Here is a 24,061-nt window from a genome sequence, read left to right as displayed (position 1 = left end):
CACCTGTAAGTGTCATAAGGGATGAAAAAGCTTTTGGTTGTAGTTCTCCAGGAGTTCTGTCCAGTGTAGCAAAGGGAACTAAAGAACTGTCAGATTTTATATCTCCAAATCAAAGCAGAGCTTGCCATTGAGTAATTACAGGGATTAAAAGAACAGATTCCTAAACATTATAGTATATTTTTTAAAATTTAATACTTACTCTCTTTATCCTCTTATTTTCTTCTCCTTTTTCTTTGTTCTTTCTCCTGACATCCAACTTCTCCTCTTTTGATTTTGTTTTAAATTCTCAAGGTACCATATCTTGTCTTTTTTCATTCCAAGACTGTGAACTCTTTGCAGTTGTGGAGAGGATCATTATAATGTCAAGCACCAGGGACCAAAAGGAGGCAGATAAGCTGCTGAACAAGGCTTTATTGAGATTCACTCCTGGGTGAGACCCATTCTAACAGAGCAGGTGGAGGGAATCGAGCCCAGACTCAGCTGGATTTGGAATTTTATTGGGTTTAGGGCTGGAAGGGAGGGCTTGGGACAGGAAAGGGAGGTTTTTAGAGTCCCCTGTCCTCCTAGGGCTGGTCTGGGGATCTTGCTGAGAACTGTGCCCTTCCAGGATTGGTCAGGAGACCCCTGCTGATTGATAGGTGGTTATCACTACTTGTCTGTCTGACCTAACAATCATCTTCATTTCTGTGTCCATGTCACCTGGAAGAGTTATCTCCCTCACTTATCAGTCAGGGAGAGTTGTCATAGGCATGTCTTGACTGGAGGTCAAGCTATAGCTGAGCTGTAGCTTGAAATGGAACTTCTGGGGTTTTCCAGTTTCTCCTTCTCCACATGGTTCTTTCCTTTGTCCTCCCTATTGCTTTTCTTGCTTAGCCCTTTTTCTTCTTGTAATGTAGCTGAGGAATGTGCATATTCTAGGATTACTCTGTTCTTTGCATAAGGTCAGTTCTTCTCTTTTTGTTTCTAGAAAAGAATAATCCAAACAAGTGGTTCTCCAATTTGATTAGGCATCACAGTCACCTGGATGGCTTTTTAAAACAGACTGCTGGGCCCAACCCTTTCCCCCTGCATTTCTCCTTCAGTGGGTCCTGTTTTGGGGCTGGAGGATATGAATTTCTAGCAAGTTCCCAGATGCTGCTGCTGTTGATTCCAATGCTGCTGGTTCAGGCTTCACGAATCACTGACCCATATACTACAGAAGCACTAGCTGGCTGACTAATCTCCTGTATGAGGGAGAATAAAAGGCATACTGATATTTAATGTCTAGAACTTAACCATACAATAAAAATAACAGAATGAATATGCATATTTGTTTTAAACCCAAAGTATAAAGACACCTTTTCTTATATTCAGATTATTTTCATAGACCATAAGTTAAAACTGCTAAAGAAGAGAAAGCTATTGATATTCTATCAGAGTATATAAAAAGGTTAATTATGGCATGCACATCTTAAAGATCCCTTTGCTATGTGAGCCTTCTCCAGAAATACTTGCCATACGACTGAAATAGAAATGATTATATGAGTAAATTATCACCCACACTCCTTGCCTGCATTATTTCATACCACAAGCCTTTTCTCTTTTCAAGGAATAATGGTTTTACATTTTACTTTGTGATGGCACTCTAATTGCTAAATATAATAGGAGCATTATGCTACAAAGTTAAAAGATTCCAAGTGAAAAGATAAGTCAAATATAGTAATCTCATCCAGCCAATAATTCTTTAAAGTGTGTTCCTCTTTTCTTTTCCAGCTGTCCCCCAATTGTGAGCTCTCACACAATCAAATGAAACTGACTACCTCAGTGGAGAAAAGCTAAGAGGGACCTTGGAATTTTTCTAGTCCAAGAGTCTGTATGTAGGAAACACTGGCCAAATCTGGTCCATTCCTTGTTTTTATAGATACAATTTTATTGGAAAATAGGCATGCCCATGTTAATTGGGAAATAGCCATGCCCATCTGTTTGCCTATTGTGTGGCTACTTTTACACTATATGATAGTGAAATGGTTGCAACACAGACCATGTGGTCCAAAGCTAAAAACATTTACTATCTTGCCCTTTATCAGAAAATTCTACTGACCCCTCCTCTAGTCCAACCTACTCACTTTTCAGGTGAGAAACGTATCCTGAGAAAGAAAGCTGTAGCTCTGGTTCAAGCATTCAAACAGAAACAGGAGGCAGAAGGCCAGGCATCATCCTCACCAATGCCTGTATGAGCTTTATTCCGCCAAGACAGTCAGAGCTGCCCTTCCTGTATTATTTGAGAAGGGAGCGTTGGTGTAAGCTTGCATCTCATTGCAATTTTCAAGGAGCCCCTCTAAATGACAACCCTCTCCCCAAAAGCAGTGAGACAGAAGTGTGTTTTAATGTTACTCCGAAATGTACAAAGCACATTATTAGTAGCTGAATATTTGAGGCTTGTATCTAATAATGAAAAAATTCATTTTTCAATGATGAGAAAATCATTAGGATGATTTTGTCTTTCAGAAGATACCTACATTGTGTCATGTAGCTTTCTCAAAAGTATCCAAAGCCTGCAAGAGAATGTGTCTGGTGATGGGAATTCTTATTTTCTCAAGTTGTATTCACCAAACTGGCAAAAGTATAAGAGCATATGTGTACATGTATAAGTTAACATAAGTATTTTTACATAATTCATGTATCCATGTCTAAAATAAAATGATACAATAATGCTAGATGTCCCCTAATCTCTTATTTGCATGTTAAGGAAAGTATATCTGTTCTGCAAACAGGAACCCAAATTCTGTGGTTTCAGGTGAGTGTACAGAATTATATAATGAATTGAAAAGGAGTATTTTCGTGAAAGGACCATTATTTTATGTGTTTATTCATTGGCTTTTTAATGGGTACCTCCTGTGTGCCAGGAACCCCCTGTGCTGAAACAGATACACACAAAGAGGCCAGAGGATCTCACAGTGTTATGCAGGAGGTCCTCATGTAAAGATACCCGTAGTCTTATTAAGCTGTTTCTCTGCTATCTTGAATTGGCATACATCTAATAAGAACTTTTCTCTCTGCCTGGAATTTAGTAAGTATCCAGTAAATCTATGAATAAGTGGGTGAATGAATGGATGAGCAAGTGAGTGAGTGAATGCACAAAAGGCAGAGGTATGAACCACTTTGAGCTGTTTAGAGAACACTTTATATGTCTGGAAGATAGGATTTGGGAAAGAAGGGTTGGACATACTGGGAGAAGAGACTAGGGAGGTGGGTCAAGTTAAGATTATGGAGTACCTGCCGGGTGTGGTGGCACATACCTATAATCCCAGCAAATCAGGAAGCTGAGGCAGGAGGATTGCAAGTTCAAAGCCAGCCTCAGCAACTTAGGGAGGCCCTATCTCAAAAAATAAAAAGGGATGGGGCTGTGGCCCAGTAGTTAAGTGCCTCTGGGTTCAATCCCTGGTACCCCACCACCACCACAAAAAAAAAAGAAAGAAAGATTATAGAGTACCATGTATACTAACCTAGGTATTTTTAATAATTATTTCAGCAATTCCATGTGTCAGTCCTGTGATAGGCTCTGAGGATATATGATTTGGCTCCTGCCCATCTGAACTCTATAGTTCTCACTGAAGCAATACATAAGAAATATTCAAAAAGTGTTAGGCATTATTATTATTGGAGAAAAGTAATTGAAAGTGTCATGAAGAAATACAGAAGATGAGGAGGACCAGAGTGAAATGGTAGGCAACCAATAAGACTTGCAGATTCCAGGAAGGTCCATCTAGTAGAAGAGTGGGTGAAATTGAGGTTGGAGAGGAGGCAGAGGTCAGGTCATGGAGAGTCTTTTGCATCATTGTAAAATTTGGGGCTGTGGCCTAAAGTCAGTAGGAACCAACTAAGGTATTAAGTTTGGGAATGATAAAATCAGAGTCTTGTTTTTATAAGATGAAGAGACATGGATGAATTCAAGAGACTATAGAAATTGAATAACAAGAAATTGATTGATTGACTGTAAAATGGAAAGAAAGTTAGAAGATGTCTCCCAGATTTCTGGATTGAGCCACTGAATGAAGAACGTATCATTTACTCGTATAAGAACATGAGTTGAACAGCAGTGTTTCAGGAGAAAAAATGAGAACAGTTGAAGTTGAGGATCAGAAAAGATGGCTACGGAGCTCATAATATGAATGAACATGGAACCTGGGAATGGATGAGATCTCAAAAGAAATGTATAATGTGAGAAAACAACCAGGATGGAACTCGGGGGGGGGGGGTAGAAGAGGAACCCAGAGAATACTGAGTAAGCAAGAGAGGTCAAAGCAACTTGTTAAAAATAGGAGACGGTGATGTCATAGGAACAAGAGAGGATAGGGAGGAGAAAGGAAGAAGAAGGAGGACATGGTCAGTATTGTCAAATGTGTCTTTGTTTTTTAATAAGGACTGGAAATGATCCACTGGATATAGCAATTAGTAGAGCTCTGATCAGGGCCATCTAAAACTCTCCTAGATCTTGAAATTGCTTGTTTCTGGAGATCCTACCCCATATTATAGCAAACATTGAAATGCAACAAATTCCACATTAAATTGTTTCATAAAAGATTTACGGTATTAAATATTTCCCTTTGAAACTATTACTAATTTTTTCTAGGGTGTGTGTGTGTGTGTGTATGTGTGTGTGTGTAATTAAGCCCATTCATTTTTCTTTAGATCTCAACCGTTTTGTAGTTTTCTTAAAAACCCTGAGGACCTTCCCTCTTATTAATAGTAACCACATTCAAAGAAAGCTACAGTGAGTTATGGAGTGAATGAGTGATGAAGCAGACAGTAAGCATGGACTTCTCTTTCATAGATACAACTAGGAAAGAACAAAAAGGGAGAGAGACCAAGAGTGCTGCAAAGTCAAGGGAAGGTCTGATTTATTTAAAATTAGAGCTCTTCACATGGATTGGAAGAAAATAGCAAGACGCAAACACCAAAAACAGGTTGATAATTGAGGAGAGAGAAAGAATATTTGCTCAAAATGCTGTTTGAGGAGATAAGCAAATAAGAAGAGATCCAGAGCTAGGAGTATAGATCAGTGGTAGAGTGCTTGCCTAGCATGTAAAAGATCCTGGGGTTAATTTCAACAACCCCCCCCCAAAAAAAAAAAGAGAAAAGGGATTTAGATTAGTTGATTTCACCTTTTCTAAAGTCCTTCTCTGTGTCTAGATGAAAGAAGGACAGGAAATAGATTGATGTGCACCTGATATCTATTGTTAATGATGAAATGTTAAAATCAAGTCTTCTTCAAGTAACTCCAGCACCACCATTCAGCACTGTTCTTCTAAAGATCTGGGACTACAGTGAGAACACTCTTACAGCAGTTAACAGCTCCATAGTTCATAAATAACCCCAAACTACCCTGTTATGAAGAGTGCTATAGAGATGCCTATTGGGGTTTGACCCCTGTTTTTTTTTTTATGAGCAAAGAAAAGGCAAGTATTCTCTGGGAGTAAAATGCCCACCTATGTCAAGTGAATTGATTTGTCAAAAGCACCATCTGGTAGATGAGTTGATTTACACTGACGAGACAGGAGGTATATGGAAAGTGCATTAACTCTTTGGGGCCACTGGGGCAGCATTAGTAAATCATTGCTACAGTACTAAATGGTTCTCCTAATGGCCCCAAAGAGTAAATGCATCCCCCAAAGAGTCTCAGATGGCCCCAGGTGGTCGTTTGCCCTCTGAGAGTCAGGATGATTACAAGTGCTTTTCAAGAGCTAAGTCAGTGGCCCAATTTCTACTTTACAGATAAGGAAACTGAAGGGTATTCTAGGCCACTTGGTGCCAGTTAATAACAGAGCTTAGATTAGATATTAGCCAGCTAAGGTGGCTAGCTAATAATTAGCGTTGTTGCTGTGATACCAATAAGAATTCTAGTGATCATGTCAGTAAATGTATGTCATTCAAAATGTGATCATTCACAGTAAAATAACCCACATTTATTCCCATGAAATGGGAATTATTCCTATTTGGTTGCAAAACGATTGACTAGAATGTTCTTTTACAAAAACATGATTTTAGTTGTGCTTTTTGATGTTGTTAGGTTGTTGTTGTAGAAATAGAAATGAAAACTCAAGTTGATAAAGAAGATAGAAAGCCTTTCCCTAACAGCTGTCAGGAGTGTGTCTCAAGTTTGTGTGTTTATCAGACTTATACATTAAACAAATTGGATCAGCTTCGGAGGTGTTGTTCAATAGGCCATGAATGTTTCTGAGCTAAAAGGCACATGCAGATCCTCTATGAAAGGGTGCTTATTTTACAAGTGAAAAAAAATGACCCCAATGTGGCCTACCCAGGTCTTTTGTCTTACGCTTAGGAAGTGAGAAAGCCCTGTTACCTGAAAAAACATGGAAAATAGGTCAGGGGCTCCCAGAACTTCAAGTCTGGAGGGGGGAGAAAGATATCATTATGCTATCTTTATTATTATTATGACTCAAGTTTGTCATTTTTATTATGAGTTTGTGTTAATAAAAGGCCACCAATTCTTTGTAAAACATAGTTACTAGGCATCCCCACCTTAAAAAGAAAAAACATGTAGAGGGGGAAAAAAAAGCAAGAAAAAATAGTTATCAAATGTTAAGCATGTAAAGCTTGAAGCAGAATTCTGTTCCAGGACTTATCCACTTTTAATCCTCAAAGCTTACTTTGCATGGCTGAAGGCTTCTAGGAATTTTGTAAGTAGATGTGTAATTGTGAATTTCTCTAGAAAGAAAAATAAAATCTGCAACAATCAAATTGCATTCCATAAACACAATTAACTCTTGATATGTTTCATCAGGCACCCTTGTAAAATATGAATGTGTTACTATAAATCTTACATATAAGTGATGGTCTGTGTAATTCTTGCATAAAAATGGTAGTTTTTTGGTCAGTGGATCAAAAATCAGGGCAGCTCAGTGTTCTGAGATTACATGGAACAGGACATTGATTTTGTTTTGTTTTGTCTTTTCTTGTGTTTGGTGATTAGATTTAAGACATAGATGCCAAAATAGTCTGTTTTGATCAAAATTGAGGCTTTCCCTGTTGAAGTCTTGGCTGAGTTCAGTGAGTTTTGCAAACACAGAAAAAGCAAACTTGAGTACAGGCAGAATGGAAATCTAAAAAGGAAATTGATCTTTCATGACTAAATAAGAGATACTTATGATTATTAATCAAAATAAGGCTATGGGTTAAACAATTATAATTGCAATCAACTCTTAGGGAATTTGGGACTTCTCAAATACCTATGAATGAAGAATAGTTGTTAATGAGTTTATTCATTAAAAATAATCCCTTTCATTTATATTTTCTCTTACATATTACAAAGTTCTTTCACCTAGTAAGACCATGTTTGATGTTCATAACAAGTGTGAGGTGGGTAGGGAAGGTACTATTTGCCTATTTAACAGATGAGTAAGTTGAAGCTGGGAAAGGTCCAGAGCTCTTTTCACAGATAACACTGCTTCTAAGTCCCATTAGCAGTCCTTTTGTGATATATAATCACTGCTTTGCTCAAGTAAGGGCCAAGCCTTCAAAAGTGCTTGTCATTTAATATAAATGTGCCCTGAAAGTATAAGGAAGTATGCCAGTGACATACCTTTATGAAATTCAAACAGATTATCTTTTTGTTGTTGTTGTTTAGCAATTAACAGTACAATAAATTAAGAAGAGCACAGATCAAACATATGTTTTCAGTTGATTGTTGGGATACAAAGAGTGCCATAATTAATGAATTTGTTAATGGTTCTTCCCACTTTGCTCAGTGCCCAGTTGTCAATGCCAATGAATTTTGGACTTGGGCCATAACATTTATCTGTTTCTCCAAAAGCCAGTTTCTTTCATATTCAAGCTAAGGATACCAAGTAGCACAGTGCACTTTTGCCAGCCTGACGGTGGTTCTGAATGCCTCCACACTGGTGCTCCCTAAGAATGGTAAAACATTCTTTACGTGCCAGCTGTCGTGTTCCTTTGATCCCCCAATTTGCATATGGTACGTTACTGAACAGGAGTTTTTCTTTCTGTTTCACCAAATGCAGGTGTGCAGTCATTCTAAGAGCATTCTCAAGATCAGCTATATAAATTGCCCCCTAGGTCCAAAGTCTGAAAAAAATAGTTTTTCATTAAAACAATTAAAAAACCTACAATGTTTGTACTTCACTTTTTCAGTCTTCTAAAAGTCTTCCTTCTGCCAGTAGCAACCTCACAAATGGCATCATTTGTGGGAAGAGTTGGCAATTATTTTTCTAGCCTGTGTAGGCTAGAATGTGGGAAAAGAACTTCCAAAGCCATACATAAATAATGAGATGTATTGGCTCACTTTGCTTTCTGAAAAATACCAGCAAATTTATCCTTCATATTTACCTTTAAAATCTTCCAGGATACTTAGGAAGTTTTGGACTCTTATCTTCTCATGCATTATTTTTCTCCTGCAGCCGTTTTCTATAAAATGCACTTATTTCACTCCAACAACACCAAACTGAAATACTTGGATGGAAAAAAAAAAGTGTTTCTTTCTTCCTCAGTTACATTTATGTGCACAGATTTTAACTGGGTTAAAAGACACTATGCATCCCTGGACTTTACAGAAAGTCTGAGCTTATTAAAATACAAAGTATCTTTAGTCTTAATTCAGTATGGTTGTAACCAGAAGTCCTAAGGATATATGAAAGATCAAATATTTACCCTATGTGCAAATTAGATCCCAATAATAACGGATTACTTACCCTAGATTTCAGTTAAAGTGTCAAAAATCATATTACATCTCATATAAAGAAAAATACGTGGGGCTGGGGCTGGGGCTCAGGGGTAGAGCGCTTACCTCGAATGTGCGAGATGCTGGGTTCAATCCTCAGCACCACACAGAAATAAATAAATAAATAAAATAAAGGTATTATGTCCAACTACAACTAAAAAAAGTTAAAAAAAAGAAAAGAAAAAATGCATGATTTTTCACATATTTTTCATTGTTCAGATTTCACCATCAGATAGAAGATGATTTTAACATTGTTTCTTATTAAATATAAATTTTATTGATATGAATTATTACTTTACACCAAATTCTCAACATCATTAAATTAAAATATTAAGAAGTAACACAAATATTTTTTCTAAGTAACTCCTTTCATTCTTAAGCTTTGTTTAAAGCTTTGGCTAAATCCTTGAAAAACAAAACTTTTTTTCTGCCTTTAAAAAAATTAGCTCCCAAATTAAATCTTATAATACACTCATGATTGTTCAACTTTTATAGAAAGGAAAGAAAAAGCAGTATTGTCCTTTCTCATTGCTACAAATCCATAAGTTGTTGCAATAATGCTTAGATCAGAAAGCAATACCTTCTTTTATATTATATAGTGTCCTGTCGGCTGTGCTTAGATTGCCAGCCTCTCCCTACCTGCCCCAGCTACTAGATGGATCACTCCTCTGGTTGTTACATCAAGAGCCAGTGCTGGTAAAGTGGGGGACACTGACACAAATGAACTCATACACCAACTTTGGGCCCAGACATATTTGAGAGGGTTCTAGTTTTCATGGGCTTTTCAGAGAAAACAAAAGAAAAACCAATTTTGTGCCATAGGCCTGGGCAGTTTTTCCAAATTCTTTCATCTTAAATATGCCTTCTGATCAGCCCCCATCTTTCTGTTGATCAGGCCACTGGGAGAAACACAAGGATTTTTGTAAAATGGATTTGTCCTTCCAGGAGACTGCATTCCAGGTATGAAATTATAACCCCATAGCCTTTCCCAAGCCTACTAAGGCACCTTCCCTCACTGTCCTTCTCTGGAGCTCACTCCCACATTCCTTTTACGCATGGGTCTTTTTCTTATCTACTTTAAATGGTGCCAACCTGCTTTCTTCAGCAAATTGTTGGTGCTAAATAAATGGTGTGATTTATAGTAATAATGGTGATGATAATGAATCTTAAAACACCTAACTAATCCCAGTGAACTCTCTGTGATGTTAAGGCTGTGGAACACATGGTTGACTAACAGTGATAATGACTGAAAGTGAGGTGATAAATTACTATGCAGATTGTCAATGGCTTAAAATTGTCTCAAAAGGAGGACATTTCATCACAGACCAATCCCAATTAAATAAATATACGTGTAGCATTACAGACACACAGGAGTCTGTGTGTGTGTGTGTGTGTGTGTGTGTGTGAGAGAGAGAGAGAGAGAGAGAGCGAGAGAGAGAGAGAGAGAGAGAGAATTTGTTTTCAATAACTTGCTTCATAAAATACAGGGACACCAAGCAACTTAGACAAACACTCCTAAGGTCAAGGGCCATGGGAGGTAAGAATTAAGGTTGTGTTTGCTCTTTCTTGAATGTTGCATTGTTCCTGAGTCTGTAAGCATAACTTTAGAGACTCCACCAATATAAACACAAAACTACCTAGTTATGAGCCTATGTTTACACAGTCTGGATCAAAAGCACAGACACTTGGGTTCATTTGCATTTGCTTGCCAAAACTGTCCTGATTCTTTATTTAAAAAGGAGCAATAATTCATATTATGAATCCATTTATTCTCAAGGTCAGTTTATATTTACAAATTTTATTTTAAAAAGCCTTCACAGTCTTTACCGTTGCCAGCACTTTCTTTTCTTTTGAGTTGCATTGTTCTTTTCTAAGGAACTGATTGTGTGGCAGATCGACGGATCATTGCAGGGAGCACAGATGAAAAGCCTGTTATTCCAAAGGATTAAATTACAATTCTTAGTGAACCATTGCCAAGCTATTTTTTTTTTTTTTTGAAACCCGGGGAGGATTGGAAATAGGAAATGTTATGCTGTGAAAAGGGGTGGGAACGGTTGAGTGGAGGAGGAAGAATAAAATACCATCCCAATAAGTGTTATTACATTTTCTTTAAGTAATATCATGAAGCAAATAAAAGATGATAGTACAATCTACAAACTAGCCGAATGATCAGGAATAATAAACAACTTAATTTGTGAAGAAGTAATGCTATCATGGGATAGATTTCTATTTAATTCTAAAAATGTGAGGAAAACAAACGAGGTAGCATGTACACATTAACACCAAAAAAACAATTAAGATTCCAGCTTCACTTTTGCACTTTTAGAGTTCAAGGCCTATGGGGACAGAGGAACTAAGATTTGCAGATCACTTGACTGTGAGCTCTCTTGAGAAGGATTATAAAATGTATTAGGAGGAAAAAAAATGAAAGGAAGTCTCTTAGAGGAGAATTAGCACATTCCCAAAAATATAACCTGAAAGCAGAAAGAGAAATTAGTTCTGTTTGATGTTCCAAACACCAGGAAAGTATTAGATAACCTAGGAGGGGACAAGATAAATAACTTTGGGAAAGAAACACCATAAACATGCAATGTTTCAAAACTCAATTCTGAAACATCTATTAATGAACTCAGAGGAAGACTCAGGATATAGGTGCCCAAGGACCTGGAGAAATTAAAGGAGAAAACTGACAATAGCTGTGTGCTAATTATAACAGGGAGTCCACAGGATGCCACTGTGACCTCTGTTTGTGTATAAATGTAGGGATTAGGAACAAACTCCATATGAAATGAGGTACTGAAAAGTTCAAAAACACACATTGAAGATGTCCATGTTTGAGGAACATACAAGCATAATGCTTGAAGTTAAAAAGATGGGTAAGATACAATTCCTGATCTCTAAGAATTTGCAGTATTTTGGAGAAAAGACAGACACACAGTCAGATGACCACAGTAAAACACTTGAGCAGATACTATAAAGATAGGTAACATAAAGCAACCTGAAGAACTGTAATTCACTTTGGAGAAATTAAGAGATGTTTTAATATTTGAATTGGGTCTTGAAGGATGAATAAGTGTTCTCTAGACACAAAGAAAATGGGTGCAAAGATTAGGTGCATGCAGTGTGTGAGTTCCGGGTGCATGGGTTGGGAGAGCCAGCAGGAAGCAAGATTGGATGGTGCTGGAATCAGATTGCAAAGGGTCTTTGTATTTGCTAGGTTTGGGCCTTAACCAGCTTAGGCCAGCTTTAAAGAAAGGGGAATGACCCAATCAAATGTGCATCTCAGAAACTCTGGTTATGAGGGGGAGAGGGAGGCTCAAGTCTGCAGAAAGCAGTCAGGAGGCCACTGCTCTGGCAATAGATAAGACATCAGAGGACAGATTTGATATTTTGGAGATGGTATGAATAGACCATAAGTGATTAGATGTTAAGGGTGAGGAAAATTTGAAGGAAACTCCAGCACTAAAGATAGTGATACCACTAACTGAGATAAAGAAGTATGCAAAAGGAATTGCACATACATCATTTGCAACACTGGGGGCAGGGGAGGTTGGCAGGTTTGTTAGAATCCTCTTTGTAGAATGAAGGAGACTCCAGGTCAAAGAGAACTAGCAAGAACTGTGTCCTCACACTACCACACCTTATTGTGTCCTGAAGAAACTCAGGGGGTCAGAAAATATTGGGTTGGAATTTTATTTAATTGCTTACTATTACAAAACTCTATTATTTGAAATAAGCATAGTATATCAAATGTTAATACAATAGAGACTAATAACATGCTTGTCTTACCAGGTTAACTCTGAGTGCAGCCCTCTGAACACAGTTTCTTCTCATTACTTGACAATGGAGTAGGATCCTGAGATTATGAGGCAGCTTGTTTAAAAACTCATATTTTTACCATTTCTAATAACACACCTTTTTAATCAAGAAAATCGTGATACTGTGCAACCAATAAGAAATCACAGAAGTAAATTGGCTGTTGAGACTCATCTCTGATGATTGTCGGCTTGTGTGTATAGCTCAGTGTCAGAATGATTGCTTAGCATGTTCAAGACCCTGGGTTCAATTTTCAGTACAGGGAAAAAAAAATAAGTTGATAATTGTCATCAAAGCCTCTTATTTTAACTTTTGGTGTTTATCAAAACAGTCTTTTCCAACTTGATGATTTTGCATGATTGTGATGAATTTGAATTATTGAAATGTTTGCTAAAAATAGTTTTATTTTATATGTTCCTTCTAATATGAATTGTGATTATTCATATGATTACTTTGACAAAGAATTCCATTTCTATAAAATAAAGTTTTTAAAAACCTGAACTTTGTTTCTTAGACTGCCAACCTAGACTTCAGTCTATTGAGTTTTGTTTAAAATTTTTAAATTGTCCCTTTGCTGTCTTCACACACATGCTTACTCTTCTTCCTGCCTTCTTCTTCTTCCTGTGAGCTTGGGATTTGTACAAGATAATATCAGACACAATCTGGTTTGGCAGCATAATGACCAAAATGTCTCTTCTGTTTTTTATTTTGTTTGATCACAACATCGAAATGCAACAATGGGTGAACTGTTTTGACAGTGGATTTGAAAACACCTGCTTAGTGATGCTGATGTGTGTGAATTCTCATATTTAACATTAACAGCAATTTCTTCTGTCATTTTTACACTTTTATTGCAAAAAGCAGTGGCTTGGTCAGATCCTGGCAAAATACATCCTAAGCAACATTTTTGTGGAGGAATAAAAATGTACATTAATACAATTTATATTTATTTTATTAGTGTACACAATCTTATGTGAACAACAATCAATTTTTCTGTCATATGTAACTTTTTAATGTACTATTTGAACTTCATCAACAGCTTCCTGATTGGGTGTCAAACACTAATCAGGCCCCTCACAAGTATTATCAGGGACTTAAAACATCTTGCATCCATCATAAAGAGTAAGTAACCATAATGACTAATCACATTAGCATAGTTTAAAAATGCAGAGCATGAATAGCTTTTCCCCCAAGATTTGTAGTAAAAACCTATGCACAAAAGGACTGAAATGATTCATTATACCACTAACTTGTTTATATTATAAGACATTTATGTGCCTGGCAAAATAAAACCATAAAACTGCCATTAATAAGTAGAGGGAGGAGGTTCTGTTTTTAACCAAATTACATGAATTTATGATGAATACATACAAAAATATTCCAGGGAAGAGATACTGCTATCCCATTATGTCGTCCTAGGACGTCACAAAACCCAGTTCAATTATAGAACTTTTTAGTAATGCACACTTTGTACTTCCCAATTAGACTATAAGTAAATTTAGCAACTTATGAATCAGATTCTGCCCTTAAAGCTAAACAGTGAATTGCATGTGGAATCACTATGTATTAGAGAAGCACAGAAAGCTAAGGGAAATTTTATTCTTAGGGGGAAAAAAACCCTCAAAACCAAAAAACACCCCCCGTTTTTTATAACTACTTACAAATTTAAAAACCTTACCACCCACATGGAAATGAGTTCACTGGTTTCTTCTCAGAAGTTTGGGATATCTGCATTAAAACTAAATCATTTTGCTAAATGTTCATTACTGAGTAACAAAGCAAGGTGCTTCAGATGCAGTTGTGAAAAATGACACACAAACAGTCTTTGCCTTCACAGGGCTTAGTAAGAAACATAGAAAAGGAAACAGATATTTAAATGGCAGCATAAAGAGTTCTACCGAACTACCAGGCAAGGCTTCCTGGGGTAATGCCAGCGTGAATACCTGGAAGATAAGCAGAAGCTCACCAGGTAAAAGGACATGAAGGTACAGTCAAAAATATTGCAGGCAAAGGAGAGTAGCTTATGTGGAACATTTTTCATTATTGAATATTTATAAAATAAATGTTGACTGCATACAACTAAATTTTATATTCCAAAAATATATATATAGCAAGAGATAAAGCTAGAAAACATTTAGGGCTCCAGATTCATCCACTTAAATATTAAGGGGGTAGGGTGATGTCAGTGTCCAAGATGCACAAGGTATCTGCTATTAGGGAGTTTAGTTGAGGAGACAAATATAAAAATAATCAACATAATAATATCCAATTCCAATAAATGCAAGGAAGAAAACAAACAAGTTTCTAGGAGAATAATCTGCTTTAAATAGATGAGGATGGCATTTCTGAGGAGGGGGGATTTGAAGAATAAGAAAGGTCAGATCATGAAGATCTGTTGAAGCATATCAGGGAGTTGGGGCTTTATCTAGAGGCTTATCTACAGTTATAGGTTTCAAGCAGGGGAAAGATGCAGTCAACTTGCATTTGAGATGTCACTCTGGTTACTCTGCAGAATATGGAGACAAACAAGGTAGGGAGACAGCAGGTAGGGAGACCAGTTGGATGGCTTTTCCAGTAATCTAGGTAAGGGATAATTGCCAAGTACTAGAATATCTTGGTAACAGTGGTATTAGGCAGGGAAAATATGAAAATACTTAACAACCCTTCTAGCATGAGCACTGACCCATCAGAATGGATACTAGACCCAGCACTGGAGTAGGACTCTATGGTCTTTTCAGGGGCAGGCAGGGTAGAGCAGGAGTATCGCAGAGGTAGAATCAGCAAGGCAGGGGCTTAGCCCCTCAGTCTTTACAACCAATGTGGAAGCATGTCATCAATATTTTAGCAGCAGGTGAAGCTTTACCTGCCTGGGACTTAGAAATAATGAGCCAAGGAAAAATTTAGGGGATGAGTAGGAAAGAGAATTTTGGTAATGCAAAGGAAGCAAACTAGTATATATTAGACTCCTATCACATGCCAGGCTCAGCTCCAGGTACTGGATATATCATGGTAAATAAAATATGCCTATTGGTTAAAAACACATATAGTACCAGCAAAGAGCAATCACTGTCACTCCACTATATTTTGGCAATGCAAAAGGGAACAAAGGGGAAGATCTAGTGATTGGGTTCTGGTTTCTGCATGTGCAATCAGGTAAATTCATTTATATACTCAATATATTTACTCAGCATTTGTGCCTAAGACACTTGAGAGACTTGAACTGTAAAGTGGCATTTGGTTATAGAGTAAGTAAGTAGGGGAAAGAACTGGGCTGAAGAAATCAGTTTGGGAGTTTCCAGCATAGAGATGTCATTTTAAACTACAGAACACATGAAGTCCCCTAGGGAGATAGGAGGGAGAGAAGGAACAGAAGCCAGGGCAGAACCCTGCCCAAGTCCAACATTTAGTTTATGAAGAGAAGAAGCTTTAATGGCTGAAGATTAGTAGCTACTGCTGTTCAAAGTAAAGCAATCATGTGAAGTTGCAGAAGCCAAGAGTGAGGAGTGTTTCCAGGAGGAGGAGTGGCTGGCTGTGTCGAAAGGTGTGGAGAGATTAAGAAAGAGAGGACTGAAGTCTCTAAGGGATTTAGCAACATGGAGATTGTTGGTGACCTTAATAAGGGCAATTTTAGTAGGTGGTAAGCAAAGAGGCTGTTTGGCTAGCATTGAAGGTAAAAGAGAAGTGGGCAAAGAGACATGGTGAGTACAGAGCAACTTTTTGCAGTGACCTGTAAGTGGGGAATCCAGTAAGGTATTTGTATAGATTCCAGGTGTCTGCAAACCGGTACACCTGGCCTCTTTTTGCAAATAAAGTTATATTGGGACACAGCCATTCCTATTCATTTATGAATACAATACAATAGTCCAGGATTGCTTTTGTGCTATGATGGAGTAGTTCAGTAGTGGTGAGACACCTATGACCCTCCCAAAGCAAAACTATTTATAGAAAAAGTTTGCCAGTGCCTGGATCAAGCTAAAAGATTACATGCCCTAACCCATTTTACTAACCCTGGGAAACCGAATAAATGTATACATATATAAATGCATAAACCAAACAGATGCAATCTATTTTACCATGCAAAAGTGCCATGGAAAGTCTCTTGGGTCAATTTACTGATTTGTCCACAAAAAAGATAGCAATTGTTCTTTGCTGATCCTATATGCCTCGTTTTAACAATACAAATAAGCATATTTTATTCACCCGAACATAGCCAGTACTTGGAGCTGAGTCTGGCACATGAGAAATGTCTAATACATACTAGTTGAAACAAGGAAGGAAAAGGTGTTGGACTAGGGGGTCACTTGGGGTAAGAGTAGGGGATCTTCTGGGAAGGAGAGATCTTTCCTGGTGGGGAAAGAGAGGGTAAATTGTGTTATATATATTTATGAATATGTCACAGTGAACCCCACTATTATAATAAAAACATGTAAAACATAAAACATGATATATGCACTGTGGAATTGTTAGAGTGAAGTCCACTAATATATACAATATAAGTTAATATTTACAGTAATGTTTACAAGAAAAAAAAAGGGTGGATAGGGAATGATTTTTAGATTTGAGTAGATAGCAGAGAATTCCCTGTATAAATGAGCTTAAATGCAACCATCCCATTGCAGTTTGTGGAGACTGAACTAAATCCCATTCCTCTAGAATTAATTTGGAAGGGAGGTAGATAGGTTGGGGAGAACAGGCTAAGGCTCATGACAAGGGTATGCTTGATGTGAAAACAAAATCACAAAGAGGCAGTTTGTAGCTTGGCAGCAGGAAAACACAGTCCCAACTGCTCTTTATTTGTTGTGATGGAACAGAAAGTAGAGATGAGCTGAATTTATGTATAGCCCAAGCCAACTTATCCCTCACAAGAACAGGAGTTGGTCTGTTAAAAAGTATGTTAAAGCAACAAATCAAAAAATGGTGTTTTCCACAAACTTAATTTAAAAAAAATTAAGTACATATCATCAGTTAACCAATCTTTTGACAAAAGTGTGAGGCCTTTTCTTTGAACACCAGGCATTACACTTAATTAAAATACATTTCTGAGGTTAACTACCATTTAAGGTGGTATGGGTTTTTTAAAGGAGAGTGAGAACTTATAGATAAGTGGTGATCTGAACCCCAAATCCTTCTAGATTTTTCCCCAAAATATCTTGTAATCACATCACTCATACTTTGTGAAGTTTCAACTCACTTTTATAGGAACAACCCTTTTCTTCCATTTCATCTGTTTCTATAATATATCATGAAATCACATCATTATAATAACAAAATGCAACTGCCATAAGCAGATTTAGGATATAACAATTGCTTTTCAGGGAGCATATCAGGGCATCACCTACTAACTTTGTTCTGTGTGTGGGAACATTACGATACAAAGGAAATAGAGAGTCTGTGATTCTGGTGAGTTCAGGGAGGGGAGGCAGGTTAAGGGTGTTTTTCATCAAGGGTGGTGCAAGCATCTTACAGGCCCCAGCTGGTGCTCCTTGAGTAACTGACAAGCTGCCAGCATGGCTAGGTCCCCTGAATATTGACTTGGGGCAGCTGTCCCAAGTCATCCTACTCTAGGGACCTTGGAGTATTGTGTGTTGGAAACCACGCATTAAGCACTGGCTTTAGCCTCTTCTGGAATGTAGTTTGTGGAATAATAGATTATTCCTACTAACAATGCAACTTTAAGAGACTTATAACTATGAGAAACTGGCCTTACATCTCCCATCACCGATTTAGCTTTGTAAAGCATACTTAAAATTCTCAAACTGCTGGATCTAGACAGAGACAGTAAAATCTCAGTAAGCATATTCTGGCAGCGTGTCACCTTGTAACTAACAAAGAATACCCAGAGATCATGGAACATAAAAGTTAGAAATCAAAGCAGTGGTTAATATATTACTGTGAACTGAGACTGGGAAGCCCTCGGTTCTGCAGCAAATGCCTAGTAGGATTTCTAACCTATGTTATGCAAAAATTGGGTTCAGATAAATGATCCTATTCCCTATTATTAATATTTTGGAAAATTATTTACAATAGTTTTGGAAATTAGGGAAATAAGATTGCTGTCTGAGAGTTAACTATCAAATCAAGAATATCATTAATCAAAAACATATATGCAAATTTTAAGAGACAGAATGTTTGCAATATGAAAACCTTTATAATATTAAGTATTCTACATTGAGACATTAATGGTAGAATTTGAAGGGGCCTGAAAGGCCTAAATACCTTCTTTGACAGATGTAGATATTAAGACTCAGAAAGGCTACATAATTTGTTCAAGGGCCCAAGACCAGTTATGAGCTAATCTAGCCTATAATACAAATCTCTTAGTTTTTCTCATAACACCCTCCCTCTATGTGGAATTTTCTGATAAATTGAGGTCACTCCATCCTCAGTGATCTGGTTACTGTGACTAAGTTATTATCCCATAACTCAATGATATAACACAACTATTCATTATGCTCACTGAGTCTGTGCATCACAGATTCAGAAAGGCGCTTTGGAGATGGGCTCGCTCTGGTCTTTGCTCCAAGGCTTACTCACTCACCTGTCTTCTGATTTATGATGGTTATGGCTGGGAGATCAACTGAGGCTGTGGGCCAGAATACCTACTAGCCTCTGCATGTAGCCTGAGCTTCCTCACAACATGGTGACTGGCTTCCAAAGGGTAGCATCACAAGAGAGAGCCAGACAGAGAGACCATATTACCATTTATGACCCATCTTGGAAGTTATACAATGTTAACTTCCACCCTATTCTTTTTCGTTGAAGCAGCCTTAAAAACCCACCCCAGTTCAGGGGAAAGAGAGTAGACTTTACCTCTTAATGAGAAGCAGCAAGGTCCTGGAAGATCATATGGGACCAGATTTACTGCTGTGGCCACTTTTAGAAATTACAGTCTGCTAGAATTAGAATTAAAGGCATTCTTTGCAAGAAGAAAACTGGAGGGAGAAAAAAGGCAGCAGAACAACAACTAACAAATCATACCTGAAGGCTGAGTGTGCCTGCTCCCATTCCTTTCCCTCTGGGGAACTTTGCAATCTGTGCTTACTGCAAATTGAACAGGAATAAAGCATTTTAACTCATCGTGATTGAAGCTTTTATTTCATTTAACTGTCTAGTTTGGTGTGTTGGAAAGTATGTTTATAGGATATATCCCTAGCATAAAAGCCTTCACAATGAGGAAAAAGGGAGAAATTATTTTAATTGAAGAAATTTTTAAAAAATAGATCATGTACTAGACTATAAAGAAAACAGCAATAAATCTCTTAAGGCACAAAGTACACAGACATATTCTCTGGCCACAGAATAATAAAACTACAAATTAGGAACAAACATTTAAACAAAAAATTCCCACCCACTTAGAAATTTAAAAATACTCTTCCTCATATCTCTTGGGAATAAAGAGGGAAATATGATTGCAATTATAGAATATATATAAATAAGAATAATGAAAATGTTACAAATCAAAAGACAAGTGACATGCCTAAAGCTATATTTAAGAGGCATATAAATCAAGAAGGAGTGAGTTGTAACAACAGTACCAGCTGCAATGGCTGACACAAGAAGTGTCAGGCACTGGCCTAGGAGCTTTACATGTATCATTTAATCTTTATAGCAACCTTCAGGTAGATACTATTATATTCTTTCTCAATTAACTGAAGAGGATATTGTGGCATGGAAAGGATGAGTGATTTGAACAAGATCGTGCGACTCGTCCCTATTGTATGCCCAGAGTGTTTCTGGGCTTACTGGGGTTATAGTTGTGACTGAGGCAGGCAGAGTTCATGCTCTTTCTTGTTACTGCTGGGCAGGAGCAGGAGTTCTGGCTTCCCAGCAGGCCACCACTGATACCATCCAGGCAGGGAGGGGGAGAAGTAGCTCATTACTGCTCCACACATGGCTCCACTGATAGGGGCTTTGAAGGTGGCCTCATTACTGCTGGGTCATGGTGAAAGCCCTGAAGCTCCACTAGGTCTGAGTGGATGGCACCCCAACAGGAAGAGAAGTCTGTTACCGCCAGGAGGAGGTGGAAATCCAGGCTCCACACATGGTCTCTATTGGCACTGGGAGGAAAGATTTGGTCACTCCTGCCTGACATGGATGAAAATCCCATCTCCTACTCTGCATTCTTTCACACCACCTTGGCAGCTGTGTTGGAGCATCTCATGCAGCCAGGGGAGGGCTGAAGTCTAATCTCCCCACCAGGACTTTGCTGGCACGCAGGGCAGTGGAGGCAACATTTTTTCTGTTGTTTTGCTGGAGCAGAGTAGTTGTTGTCTGAAAGTTTTCCATTTTGCTAGGCTGACCCTTTCCTGTTTTTTGGCTAGACTGAACAGGCTTTTGTTGAGTCCCTTTTGTCTTTGCCTATTGGTTGCTAGCTTGTTCTGCACAACATCTGGGACATGTGAAGCAAATGAATAAAGAGCAAAGGGGACTACCCCAGCTGAATGCCTTATTCCTTCCCATCTCTCGATTTTCTTAGTGTTTTTTTTTTTTTTTTAATATGTGATGTGCAGGAATTCTCATTTCACTTGGCTGGTGGAATAGGAAAAAGAATGTCTACTCCATCTTTCTAGAAATAGAAGTCTCCTGTTTTGTTTTAAGAGGAAATAAATCTGACAGCATGTGCCCATTCTCAGAGCAGAAGGCAAGCAGAATGACAGAGAATCATTTCTCGTGATGGGTGGAAGGGGAAAAAGGGATTGGAGTCTATGCACACACAAATACAGTTCATCCCAAGTCACAGAGGGAAAGCTGAGAACAGATTACAAATTCAAGGCATTTCGTAGATTTAGTGGTAGATGAATGAGGAAGCTCTCTAGTGTTGGGTTCTATGGTCTCAATGAACTAATTGTCTCAATAAAATAACCGAGAAAGGAGAGGATCAGGGAAGGCTGGGGATTCACAGAGAGAAGGTATGGACTAGTTATTTTGAAGAGTTGTAGAGTGATCTGACTGGTGAAATACAGTAGGATGGCTAAGCACACTGAAGCTCCATAAATTTAAAAGGAATCAGCCAGTATAGTTGCTGGTTTCCCTCCAGGTTTAGGTACAGAGGGGACAGATAGATTTGGGCTTAATCAGTAATTGTTGCCAGATTACATATTAGATGGGCAAAAGGCACAAGAACATGGAAGGTGTACATAAGGAGTGATTATGATGATAAAACACACAAAATCAGACTCGCAGCATTGCTCAGTGGCTCAATGCACTATTTGCACTGTGTTTTGGCACACAGTGACCCTACATAGATTATAATCTGGGTAAGCATGAATTCAAGAAGGTGGACAGTAAACATTTGGGGGTGATTGGTTAGGCAGTCTTAATGGAGTGAAGGATTGTTAAAGTGGGAGTGATGAATCAGAGACTCAAAACAGTAGATATTTGAAACTGAAATTTAGGAGGTAAAACAGATATTGAAAATAAAAAGTTCTAGGGTGTGATATGAGAGTGTGTAGACAAAGTGGGATGGATGGGAAACCACTGGCAAACTTGATACCCTTACTACCCTCCTATTGAAAATAATTTAAAATGATGAATGAAATGTATAAATATGATTTTAAATACATCAATGAATGTTGATGGCATTAAAGTAAGGCCAAAAATGAATTAAAAGCAAGGCCTAGTGATATGACTGAGGTACTGATTCTGTGTTTACACTGAAGACTTTGACAGATTCAGGTGATCATGAGTTCCAGTTTTCACAGCCTTGAGAGAGAAAACTAATAGTTCACAAAATCCAGGACCAGTCCAAAGAAAGTAGTCTAAAAGATGATGTCCTACATAAAGCTTGAAGAGGGTGCTCCAAAGAAAATTGTCCCACGGCAGACAAGTAAGTCCGCCTATCTTAAAGCTTGGCATTGGGTAAAGGGCAAGAAAAATCTTCTGAAAGTTCCTGAGCACAAGCTGGCCTTTATGTGTGTTTTGCTGCCTGAGTTTCACTACCTGGGTGGTCTGGAAAAACTTCAAGCTGAGAATTTAGCTTAAAGTCGCATTCCCTCAGTAGTACCCATGGGCATCTGGGAGAAACAAATGCAAATCCTCTTTAAATGAACTCTCTTCAAGAAGGCTTCAAAAAATTCCCATAGAAATATGAATCCACAGTGAAAAAGCAAAAGCACTATGAGTGATACCCAACACAAATAACAAGCTGCTGAATGTCATTCACAAAAACATTAGCCAGGTATTGGAAATATCAGACAGTGCAAGATTTATATACAGTACATAAGGATGAGAAAGGTAGAAGCTAGGTAATCATTTAAGGATAATGATGATATGTTTTCCATACAGTACAGGAGAATCTATATGTAAATTAGAATTAAGACTTTTTAACAAAATTGCTGTTTTAAAAATATTTTTTATATGTATGGACCTTTATTTTATTTATTTATTTATATGTGGTGTTGAGGATCAAACCCAGTGCCTCACACATGCTAGGCAAGCGCTCAATCACTAAGCCTCAGCCTCAGCCCTAAAAAATCAATATTTTAAAAATGCATTTCTATAGTGTACCCCAATAGAAATTTTTAAGAATGTATAATTAAAACCAGACATTACTTTCATATGTAAAATAGCAAATAGTGAAGAATTAATTTCACAAACTTGGTAGAAGACTTGTCCACAGAAAATCAGAAAAGTACTGAAAAAATTAAAGGCAGCCTAAGTAAGGGAAAAGATGCTATGATAGTATGGTCAAGTTTTCACCTTTTTTTCCCCTCCAAATTGATGCATAAATTTATTACATTCAAAACTCCCAACATGGTGGGGTTTGTTTTGTTTTTTAGAAAGAGGCATGTCATGGGACTTGGCAGATTGATTTTGAAGTGTATCAAAGCTATAATTGAAAATCAGCTGGGAAAGTATTGGTTTTAAATAAATGATGCTAATTTTCTTTTTCTTTTTTCTTCTTCCTTTTCCCCTTTTATTAGAGTTTAATTAACAAGTAAAATTACATATGGCATGCATGATGTTTTGATATTTGTATATATTATGGAATGATTAAATCAAGCTAATTAATGTATCCATCACTTTACACATTTTGTAGGGTTTTTTGTTATTGTTTGTGATAAGAACATTTAAGGTCTACTTTCCCAACAAATTTCAAGGACAAAATATGTTGTTAATAACTATAAACCACATATAGTACAATAGAGCTCCAGAATACATTATCCTGAAACTTTCTCCTCTTTGCCCAGTATCTCTCAATTTACCATTCCTTCAGTCCCTAGTAACCACCATTCTACTCTCTGGGAAATGCCCTTTTCAATTAAAGAAAGGGAAGGATTTCTGAAGCTATGCAGAAAAGCACAAACAGTAAAGGAAAACATTATTAAAGTTAACTACATTAAAACTTCAGCTTTCTGGATAGGGATATAGCTCAGTTGGTAGAGTGCTTGCCATGCATGCAGAAGGCCCTGGGTTCAATCCCCAGCACTACAAAACAAAGAAACCTACAGCTTTCTATTCATCAAGAGATGCCATGGGGGTGAGAAGAGCCATAAAGTGGCAGAGGGT

General features: G+C 37.7%; 1 long non-coding RNA gene across 1 annotated transcript in view; it reads right to left on the bottom strand.

The window, feature by feature from the left end:
- Positions 1–391: 391 nt before the first annotated feature.
- The window catches only part of LOC124077995 (uncharacterized), a 52,305-nt gene continuing 28,635 nt past the window's right edge, over positions 392–24,061 (bottom strand). The window contains exon 2 of the long non-coding RNA XR_009224721.1: positions 392–1,223. This is a non-coding gene — a long non-coding RNA (uncharacterized LOC124077995). The remainder of the gene's footprint in view (positions 1,224–24,061) is intronic.

Source organism: Marmota monax, unplaced genomic scaffold (genome assembly GCF_021218885.2).
Source record: "Marmota monax isolate L192 unplaced genomic scaffold, Marmota_monax_Labrador192_F-V1.1 WCK01_AAM20220418_F8-fsc00144, whole genome shotgun sequence".
Lineage (NCBI taxonomy): Eukaryota > Metazoa > Chordata > Mammalia > Rodentia > Sciuridae > Marmota > Marmota monax.
The sequence above is the reverse complement of the archived record's forward strand: the minus strand, read 5'-3'. Positions and strand labels throughout refer to the sequence as shown.